This window comes from Taudactylus pleione, unplaced genomic scaffold (genome assembly GCF_031769625.1).
Source record: "Taudactylus pleione unplaced genomic scaffold, aTauple2 ptg000016l, whole genome shotgun sequence".
In the NCBI taxonomy this organism is placed as follows: Eukaryota; Metazoa; Chordata; class Amphibia; order Anura; family Myobatrachidae; genus Taudactylus; species Taudactylus pleione.
In genome coordinates this window covers 11,905,810-11,915,703 of record NW_028284418.1, presented here as the reverse complement: position 1 = coordinate 11,915,703, position 9,894 = coordinate 11,905,810, and the positions used below count along the sequence as shown (strand labels likewise).

The window sequence follows — 9,894 nt, the reverse complement described above, 5'->3', positions numbered from 1 at the left end:
CAGCTCTACTGGAAGAAGCGACCAGTTCAGCCACCCTAAGTGCCCCACGGTAAGTCATAACAAAGGCAAGTCTAAAAAGACACACCTCATAGGGGGATGCACAAACTTGCCCCGTAACTTTAACCAAGCGACGCAATAAACCGCCATCAATATGGCGACGCTCGTCCGGCAGACCAACCCTTTAGGACACACGACAGAAAAAACGACTTTGTCACTTCAGTCTCGTCCCGCAAAGGAAGTAAGAAATCCCCGTTAACACCTTAACAACATACGGTCTGGATTTTCCCGCTGCATACAAACATCACACAAAAGTAAGAATCATAGAATTCAAACTCTTATCTCTGTCCCCTCTATGCATCAGGAAAGCACTCCATTGTCCCTAAACAGAAAGGTATGCGAGATGTGTTGCGGGCGCCGAAGACCGTTGGGCAAGTCCCTCCAAGTCGGTCGGATCACCTGCCATACATAAGATGGCACAATTCACCAACGACATCAGCAGTAGGCACCAATTGCCCAAATCGCCCCCATTCAAAACGTCAATACGTGTCCACAATGCCATTATCTACTGTACACCTGGAACGTGTTCTGCCCGCAGTTAAATATTACTTTGTAGGAACCGCAACACAATCTGAGAGAGCAGCCGAATAGCAGGCAAGCATGTTGACTTTTGCCTATTAGTGGCCTGCACCACCCCTAGGTTGTCACACCCGAAGATCACAGCCTGATTCTTCAGTAGCACAGTCCACAATTCCAAAGCCACCATAATTGGAACCAGTGAAGTAGGACCAGGTTCCTCATCAGACCCTCTGCAACCCAATCCCCAGACCTCAGTGCTGCACACCACTTTCCATTGAAGTAGGCAGTGAAACTTGAGAACTCAGCCGCATCGGTGTACTAATGCAGAATCAGACTGGCGACAGCCGGAGATACCCAGATCCTGACCTCATTAAACTGAACCGAAAATGCATCCCAAACCAAAAGGTCCCGCTGAATTTCCCTGGACAAACAATAAAATGATGCGCCCATCGCATGCCCGCCGTCACTCTCTACAACTTCCGACAGAAAACCCTAAGAATAGGAATCACCCTACAAACGAAGTTAAACAAGCCCAAAATCGATTGAGCCTGTTTAAGAGTAAGTTTCCCAGCCACCAAACCCATCAACACCTCATTCCACAAGAAAACAACTTTATCGTCAGGCATACGAAACAAACCCTCCACCGAATCGATATCTAAAAAGGTAATGACCATCACCAGCCTCTCTGTTTTATCCCGCACAATGGGAACTTCAAACTCCGCAAATAGAGCAACAGCATCACCTAGTAGCTTCGCACAACGCGGAGAATCAGCTGGCCCCACCAAAAGGAAGCAATCCAAATAAAATTGCTATGCCTTCTTCCACTGACACGACCGCTAAGCACCAATGCAAGAAGGAGCTAAATAAGGGCAAGACACTGGGCAACCGATCAGTAGGCACATCTCAACATAAACCCCATTGTCTAACCGAAACCCTTTAAATCGAAGGACGGACAGATGAAGTGGAAGCAAGAGAAAAGCAGATTCAACATCCAACTTGCACAGCAAGGCCCACGGTCCAAAAGACCGCACCATGTCCAAGGCGGCATCAAAAGATTGATACACAACCCTGCATTAGTCCTCAGGTATAGCGTGATTAACTGATGAACCTGCAGGGCAAGACAGATGCTGAATGAGCCTAAACTTTCTAGGGGGCTTTTTCGGAACCACACCCACCGGCAAAAGAACCAAATCCGAAATCAGGGGTTCAGGGAAGGGGTCAGCCATGCGCCTGAGCGCCACCTTCCCATGTAAAATGCCTGAAAACTCCCTGGCTGAGTGCAAATTTTCAACCCGCCGTGTACATACTGGGCGCACTATAGGCAAAGGAAATCTAACTGTAAATCCCTCCCTTAGAAAAATAGCATCAGTGCGAATGGGATAGATGTCCAGCCAGGGCAACAACGGTCCCACTCGCACAGGGGTGGTGGCTCTAATTAGCAGAAGGGGCAGCGGGACTGCAGTTCTGGGCAGTGGATCTGGAAGAGGTAGAAGACAGGCTATGACCACTGGGGGCTCTATATAAGGGGCACTACTTGGGGTAAATCATATGGGGGCCACTACTGGGGGCACAGTATAAGGGTCACTACATAAGAGGTCCACTACTGGGGGCACTGTATAAGGGGCACTACTGAGGGCACTGCATAGGGGGACCACTACTGGTGGCACTACATAGGAGGGCACTGCATAAGGGGCACTGTATAAGGCACTACTGGGGGCACTGTATAAGGGGCACTACTGGGGGCACTGGATAGGGGTACCACTACTGGGGGTACTGTATAAGGGGCACTACTGGGGGCAGGGGGGTCTTTAATAAATTGTCTGGCTGTATTTATTAGTCTGCTGCATTCATGTGATAGAGGTGTGTGTGTCTGTGTCAGTCAGTGTGTGTTTACCCTGTCATAGGCTGAGTGGTATATTTTACTGTAGTGGTCCCCTTTAAGCTGTTATATATATATATATATACTGTATATATATACTGTATTAATATATATATATATATATATATATGTATATTATATATATACTGTATATACATATATATATACATTATATATATATATATATATATATATATATATATACTGTATATATATATATATATATATATATATATAAATTAAGATAAATGGCAGCACACACGGGTCTTGCAAAGAAAAGAATACACTGACACCTGTGTCAATCCTGTTCGACATTTCAGTCAGAATAGACTTTTATCAAGAACATACAAAGAACAAATCATACATACCTATATACCGTGATGTAAAATGTGATAGGTGCTTCCTCCGTCTGCAATCCACCAGGTGCTCCGAGTCTGACGTCATCTGCATGCGTCCCTACTGTCACGTGGCACCAGCGCGCCAACGTCATCACGCGGTGACGTCACACGCTGTACCATAGGCAGAGGGTTGCATACAGTGTAGTCAGGTCTAGCGCTCTAGTGGTGGGGAGGAGGCATGACAGGTACAAACAATAAACAAATATGAATGTAACAAACGCTATTGCATAAAAGTGCATATTAAAATGAATACAAATAGTGCAGACTATGGATTAAAAGATGAAGATCTCTAATGGCCAAATAAAGTGTTCAACAAAAAGTAATGAATAATGTGATGTATAAACACCAATATCGAGATCTCTGGAGAGAACATATAAACTCCACATTGTGATGTGAATTTTTTTTTTTTATATATGAACCTAAGTGTTGTATACTGGTCCAATGTGAATAATATAGTCATATAGTGAGTTGGTGAAAGTGGAGAAGAAGTGAAGAAACCCAAACAAAGAGAAATAAGATATCTATAATGGAATTGTGTAAACAATATATAGTGATAAAAACACGTACTATAGTACATGTGGTGTGGCAAAAAATGCACATACAAGGATATTGTGCAGATATATAAGAATAAGAAATAATGACTACTATGAATCTATAATTCATTCAGAAGTTGAGAAAAAATAAAAAAAAAGTAATAAAGAAAAAAAAGGAAAAAGAAAATAAATCAAGGACAAAAAGGAGAAAATCAGCACCCCTTTTGGACATAATGAGACATTGCCGTTTTCGTGTTATTTGTGAAAAGGTCCTTTGGAATTGAAGATGACATTTCTTTTTGAGACTTTATGTTTTTTCCACTGGAGTCTTTATAGTCTTTTTATCATTGTTCTCCATGTTCCCATAATCAGAGGCTTACAGAGCAACATATATGTATACATGTTGTGGCGGCTTAGTCCTCTTTAACATTAGGGGTGAGCGGGTTCGGATTTCTGAAATCCGAACCCCCCGAGCCCCCCCAATCCGAGGCCGATCCGAGTCAGGCTCGACTTTTCCCGCCTGACTCGGATCTGAAATCGAGGCAAATCGTCAACATCCCGCCTTCCGGGTCTCGCGGGTTTTGGATTCTATATAAGGTACCCACGTCGGCGCCATTTTCTCACTCGGCTGTGGACAGTGAAGAGGGAGGGTGGGAGTTAGGGCTGGCTGGGCTGTGTAGTGTAGTGCAGTGTTGTGCTGTGCTGCTGTTGTCCATAGGGGCTGTGTCCACTCCTCCAAAGTCCATAGGGGCTGGCTGTGTTGTGCTGTGCTGCTGTTGTCCATAGGCGCTGTGTCCACTCCTCCAAAGTCCATAGGGGCTGGCTGGACTGTGTTGTGCAGTCAGTTGTCCATAGGGGCTGTGTCCACTCCAAAGTCCTGTGCAGTGTCCCAGTCCTAAAGGGCTGTAGTGTTGTCCAGGGGGTGCTCTGTCCATCAGGGGTGCTCCCCCCAAGTACAAAAAAATAAATATTTTTTTCTGTGTTTGTGAAGGGCAAATAACAGGGTGCTGTGTCCATAAGTAAAGGGCCGGCTGGCTTGTCCGTTAAAGGGTGCTGTAACCCCCAAAGGGCACTCCAAACAAAATAAAAGAAAATATTTTTTTGTGTTTGTGAATTGTGTGCGCAGTAGCCGCACGTGCATCAACAAAGTAGCGCGAAGCGTGCGCCTGTATCATAGGTAAAGGGCCAGCTGGCTTGACCGTTAAAGGGTGCTGTAACCCCCAAAGTGCACTCCTAACAAAATAAAAAAATATTTTCTGTGTTTGTGAATTGTGTGCACTGTGGCTGCACGTGCATCAACAAAGGAGCAGCACCAAGCGTGCGCCTGTGTCCCATAACTAATGGGCCGTCTGGCTTGTCCGTTAAAGGGTGCTGTAACCGCCAAAGGGCACTCCAAACAAAATTAAAAAATATTTTCTGTGTTTGTGAATTGTGTGCACTGTGGCTGCACGTGCATCAACAAAGGAGCAGCACCAAGTGTGCGCCTGTGTCCCATAAGTAAAGGGCCGGCTGGCTCATTTCTTAAAGGGTGCACTAGTCTCCAACAAAAATAAACAATTATTTTCCGTGTTTGTGTGCGCCTTAGCCGCACGTATATATCAATATAACATAAATGGAGGACCAAACTTTCTCCGATAAAAATAAAATAGGGAAAGATCAAGAACCACTTCCTCCTAGTGCTGTTGCTGCTGCTGGGAGTTGTTCATCATCCCAGAGAGGAAGTAGGAACACCACTACTTTTACTAAACAATTGACCCTCCAACAGTCCTTAGCGAGGAGGATGAAGTACGACAGCAGTCATCCTGAAGCAAAACGTATAACTGAGGCCTTGACTGCTATGTTGGTGTTAGACGTGCGTCCGGTATCCGCCATTAGTGCAGTGGGATTTAGACAATTGATGGAGGTAGTGTGTCCCCGGTTTCAATTCCTGTCTAGATTCCACCTGCATCCTCAAAGCAGCAGCGACAAGCGTGCGTCTGTCTGTTAAAGGGTGGTGTAACCCTCAAAGTGCGCTCCACAAACAATAAAAAAATTCTTCTTTTTTTTCTGTCTTTGTGAATTGTGTGGGCTGTAGCCGCACCTGCATCCTCAAAGCAGCAGCGCCAAGCGTGCGTCTGTCTGTTAAAGGGTGGTGTAACCCTCAAAGTGCGCTCCACAAACAATAAAAAAAATCTTTTTTTTCCTGTCTTTGTGAATTGTGTGGGCTGTAGCCGCACCTGCATCCTCAAAGCAGCAGCGACAAGCGTGTATCTGTCTGTTAAAGGGTGGTGTAACCCTTAAAGTGCGCTCCACAAAAAATAAAAAAATCTTTTTTTTCTGTCTTTGTGAATTGTGTGGGCTGTAGCCGCACGTGCATCAACAAAGGAGCAGCGCCAAGCGTGCGCCTGTGTCCCATAAGTCTGTTAAAGGGTGGTGTAACCCCCAAAGTGCTCCAAAAAATAGAAAACTATTTTTGTTCTGTTTGTGACTTGTGTGCGATGTAGCCGCACGTGCATCAACACAGTAGCAGCGCCAAGCGTGCGCCTGTGTCATAAGTCAAGGGCCGGTTTGGCCATCTGGTCCGGACTGAAGGACGTGCCAACAATTTCTGACAAGTCTGCTGTCACTGCATATGATACTGTCCTCAAAGCAGCAATGACAAGCGTGTGTCTGTCTGTTAAAGGGTGGTGTTACCCCCAAAGTGCGCTCCAACAAAATAAAATAATCTTTTTTTCTGTGTTTGTGTGTGAAATGTATGCGCAGTAGCCGCACCTGCATCAAAGCAGCAGCGACAAGCGTGCGTCTGTCTGTTAAAGGGTGGTGTAACCCCCAAAGTGTGCTCCAACCAAAATAAAATAATCTTTTTTTCTGTGTTAGTGTGTGAAATGTATGTGCAGTAGCCGCAGCTGCATCCTCAAAGCAGCAGCGACAAGCGTGCATCTGTCTGTTAAAGGGTGGTGTAACCCTCAAAGTGCGCTCCACTAAAAATAAAAAATTCTTCTTTTTTTTTTCTGTCTTTGTGAATTGTGTGGGCTGTAGCCATACCTGCATCCTCAAAGCAGCAGCGACAAGCATGTGTCTGTCTGTTAAAGGATTACATCGGTGACAGCATCCAAGTAGGCATGTCAGACAGTCCGTACCTGTACTGGCAGGAAAAAGAGGCAATTTGGAGGCCCCTGTACAAACTGGCTCTATTTTACCTGATTTGCCCCCCCTCCAGTGTGTACTCCGAAAGAGTGTTTAGTGCAGCCGGGAACCTTTTCAGCAAAAGGCATAGGAGGTTGCTTCCACAAAATGTAGAGAAGATGATGTTCATAGAAATTAATTAGCAACTCTTCCAGGGAGACCAGCCTCCAGAACGTACAGAGGGACCTGTGGTTGTGGATTCCAGCGGGGACGAATTAATACTCTGTGAGGATGAGGATGTACACAACACTGAAGAGGGTGAGGAGGATGAGGACGACATCTTGCTTCTGTAGAGCCAGTTTGTGCAGGGACAGATTAATTTCCAGCTTGTTTTGTGGGGGACCAAACGAACCAATCATTTCAGCCACAGTCGTGTGGCAGACCCTGACGCTGAAATGATTGGTTTGTTAAAGTGTTCATGTCCTGTTTATACAAAATAAGGGTGGGTGGGAGGGCCCAAGGACAATTCCATCTTGCACCTCTTTTTTTTCTTTGCATTATATACTGTTTGGGGCCTAGTTTTTCAAACTGCTATCCTGTCTGCCACTGCAGTGTCACTCCTAGATGGGCCACGTGTTTGTGCCGCCCACTCGTGTCTCTTAGCATAGTCATCCAGCTACCTCAGTGCAACCTTTTGGACATAAAAACACTATTGTGAGGTGTTCAGAATAGACTGGAAATGAGTGGAAATTAAGGTTATTGAGGTTAATAATAGCATAGGAGCAGAAAAATCCACAAATTCTGTGATTTTAGCTGTTTTTATGCTTTTTTAAAAAAAAATACAGATCCAAAACACAAAACCCAGAACCCAAAACACGGAAGGGTGGTTTTGGCAAAACCAATCCAGATCCAAAACACGAAAAGTGGCCGGTGCACACCCCTACTTTACATACAACCTGGCACCCCACTCAAGCAGCACTTGGTTGCCTGTTCTTTATCTCCACCAGCGTATCCTTTCAGAGAGTATTTTTATTACAGACATACCATACTGGCTATGCCCAATCTCGGCCGATCTTGTAAGCCAAGCAGTGTTGGGCCTGATCAGTACTAGGGAGGGTGACCACCTAGGAAGATCAGGTTCTGTAACAAAATTTCCTATCTCTAAGTTTGGAAAGACTGGTTCCTTGGGGTACTACAGGGCAAAGTAAGGGGTTAGCCTAGTTCATGTTCATCATGATATACATATATTTCTATAGTTGATCCAGTTTTTTTCAAATAAAATTTATATATATTTTTTACTTTTTTCTTATTTTGCACGGCCCTCTTCATTCAATTGGTGAACACATGGAGCCGTTTTTTGCTTATATATGGACATTTTTAAGTATGGAAACTATTATTCTTGGACATTAGCTTATGCTGATTTTCTCCTTTTTGTCCTTGATTTATTTTATTTTTCCTTTTTTTTCTTTTTTGCCTTATTACTTTTTTTTCATTTTTTCTCAACTTCTGAATGAATTATAGATTCATAGTAGTCATTATTTTCTTATTCTTATATATCTGCACAATATCCTTGTATGTGCATTTTTTGCCACACCACATGTACTATAGTACGTGTTTTTATCACTATATTGTTTACACAATTCCATTATAGATATCTTATTTCTCATTGTTTGGGTTTCTTCACTTCTTCTCCACTTTCACCAACTCACTGCATGACTATATTGTTCACATTGGACCCGTTTACAACACTTAGGTTCATATATATATATATATATACATATATATAAAAAAAAATCACATCACAATGTGGAGTTTATATGTTCTCTCCAGAGATCTCGATATTGGTTTATACATCACATTATGTCATTACTTTTTGTTGAACGCTTTATTTGGCCATTAGAGATCTTCATCTTTTAATCCATAGTCTGCACTATTTGTATTCATTTTAATATGCACTTTTATGCAATAGCGTTTGTTCCATTCGTATTTGTTTATTGTTTGTACTTGTCATGCCTCCTCCCCACCACTGGCGCGCTAGACCTGACTACACTGTATGCAACCCTCTGCCTATGGTACAGCGTGTGACGTCACCGCGTGATGACGTTGGCGCGCTGGTGCCATGTGACAGCAGGGACGCATGCAGATGACGTCAGACTCGGAGCACCCGGTGGATTGCAGACGGAGGAAGCACCTATCACATTTTACATCACAGTATATAGGTATGTATGATTTGTTCTTTGTATGTTCTTGATAAAGTCTATTCTGACTGAAACGTCGAACAGGATTGACACAGGTGTCAGTGTATTCTTTTCTTTGCAAGACCCGTGAGTGCCGCCATTTATCTTAATTTGTGCATTTGTTGTTCCTTAGTGAACACTGTGGAGGGCACAGGGCATTTTCTATGCCAGAAGTGGAGTGCCAACCATTAAGTTTATCATATTTATGGCTAGATGTTTTCTCATTGGTTCGGTAACCAAGGATTTGGAAACCCCCCTTTCAAAATTCTGCGTTTGCCAATGCACGCCTGCGTTTTGCCGACCACCCTTGTTACACACACCCCAAACGCTCACTGCCTGTCAATCACTCTGCGATGGCTCTCCGTGGCCTGCATGATTACAGTATGTCCGTAGTGATGCCTTCGCGCACGCACAATGTGATGCATACGCGTTACGCAACAATTGGCCATCTGGTACACTTTAATAGCTGCTATCCATGCTAAATCAGGCCCTATAACCCCAATCCGGATCTGAAGAGTACTCACTAGACCCAAGAGGATGAACTCCTGGCCTCGATTGCTGAGAAGCACCACGCGCGGCCAGACCAGGATCCATGATGTCACTGCCAGTGGAATACTCTGCAACTGAGAATACACAATTAGCAACCTCTGCCGAAACTGCAGGGGCATCCTCCACAGCAGGAAGCCCCGTCCCTGCGCCAAAACTTCTAGTCACCCACAATTGCAGCAGTAACCACCGGTACAATCGCCTGCGGCAGCTGCGAAGCCAGAAGTGTGAAATCAGAGCACGCCGTTTCAGATATTCCCCCTCCACCGGCACCAGTGGTTAACAGAGGGACCAGAGCAGACACAACCGACATGCATAATGCAGAGACTGCCAACAAATCCAAATCCCTCCCCGCTCACACAGCAGAATCTGAAGCACCAGCAACGGCACCCCTAACTGCAGCCCTCCTGCCAACAGCAGAAGGCTGCCTCACCACATCCGCGTGGGATCTAGCATCCCTGCCAGACAGGCTCCCCCTACGAACCCCAGAAGGAGGATCATACGGGTAGGACTGCCCAACCCTAATCTAACCCTAACATCCTCAACATCAGCCACAGAATTTGCATTGAGAGACCCCGGACCACGAATATCAGTAGACCCATAGTCCACAACACCACTAT

The 9,894-nt window shown here is 44.8% G+C and overlaps 1 pseudogene; it reads left to right on the top strand.

The window, feature by feature from the left end:
- Nucleotides 1-7,521: 7,521 nt before the first annotated feature.
- On the top strand, nt 7,522-7,640 carry LOC148540903 (5S ribosomal RNA; annotated as a pseudogene).
- The last annotated feature ends 2,254 nt before the right edge of the window (nt 7,641-9,894 follow it).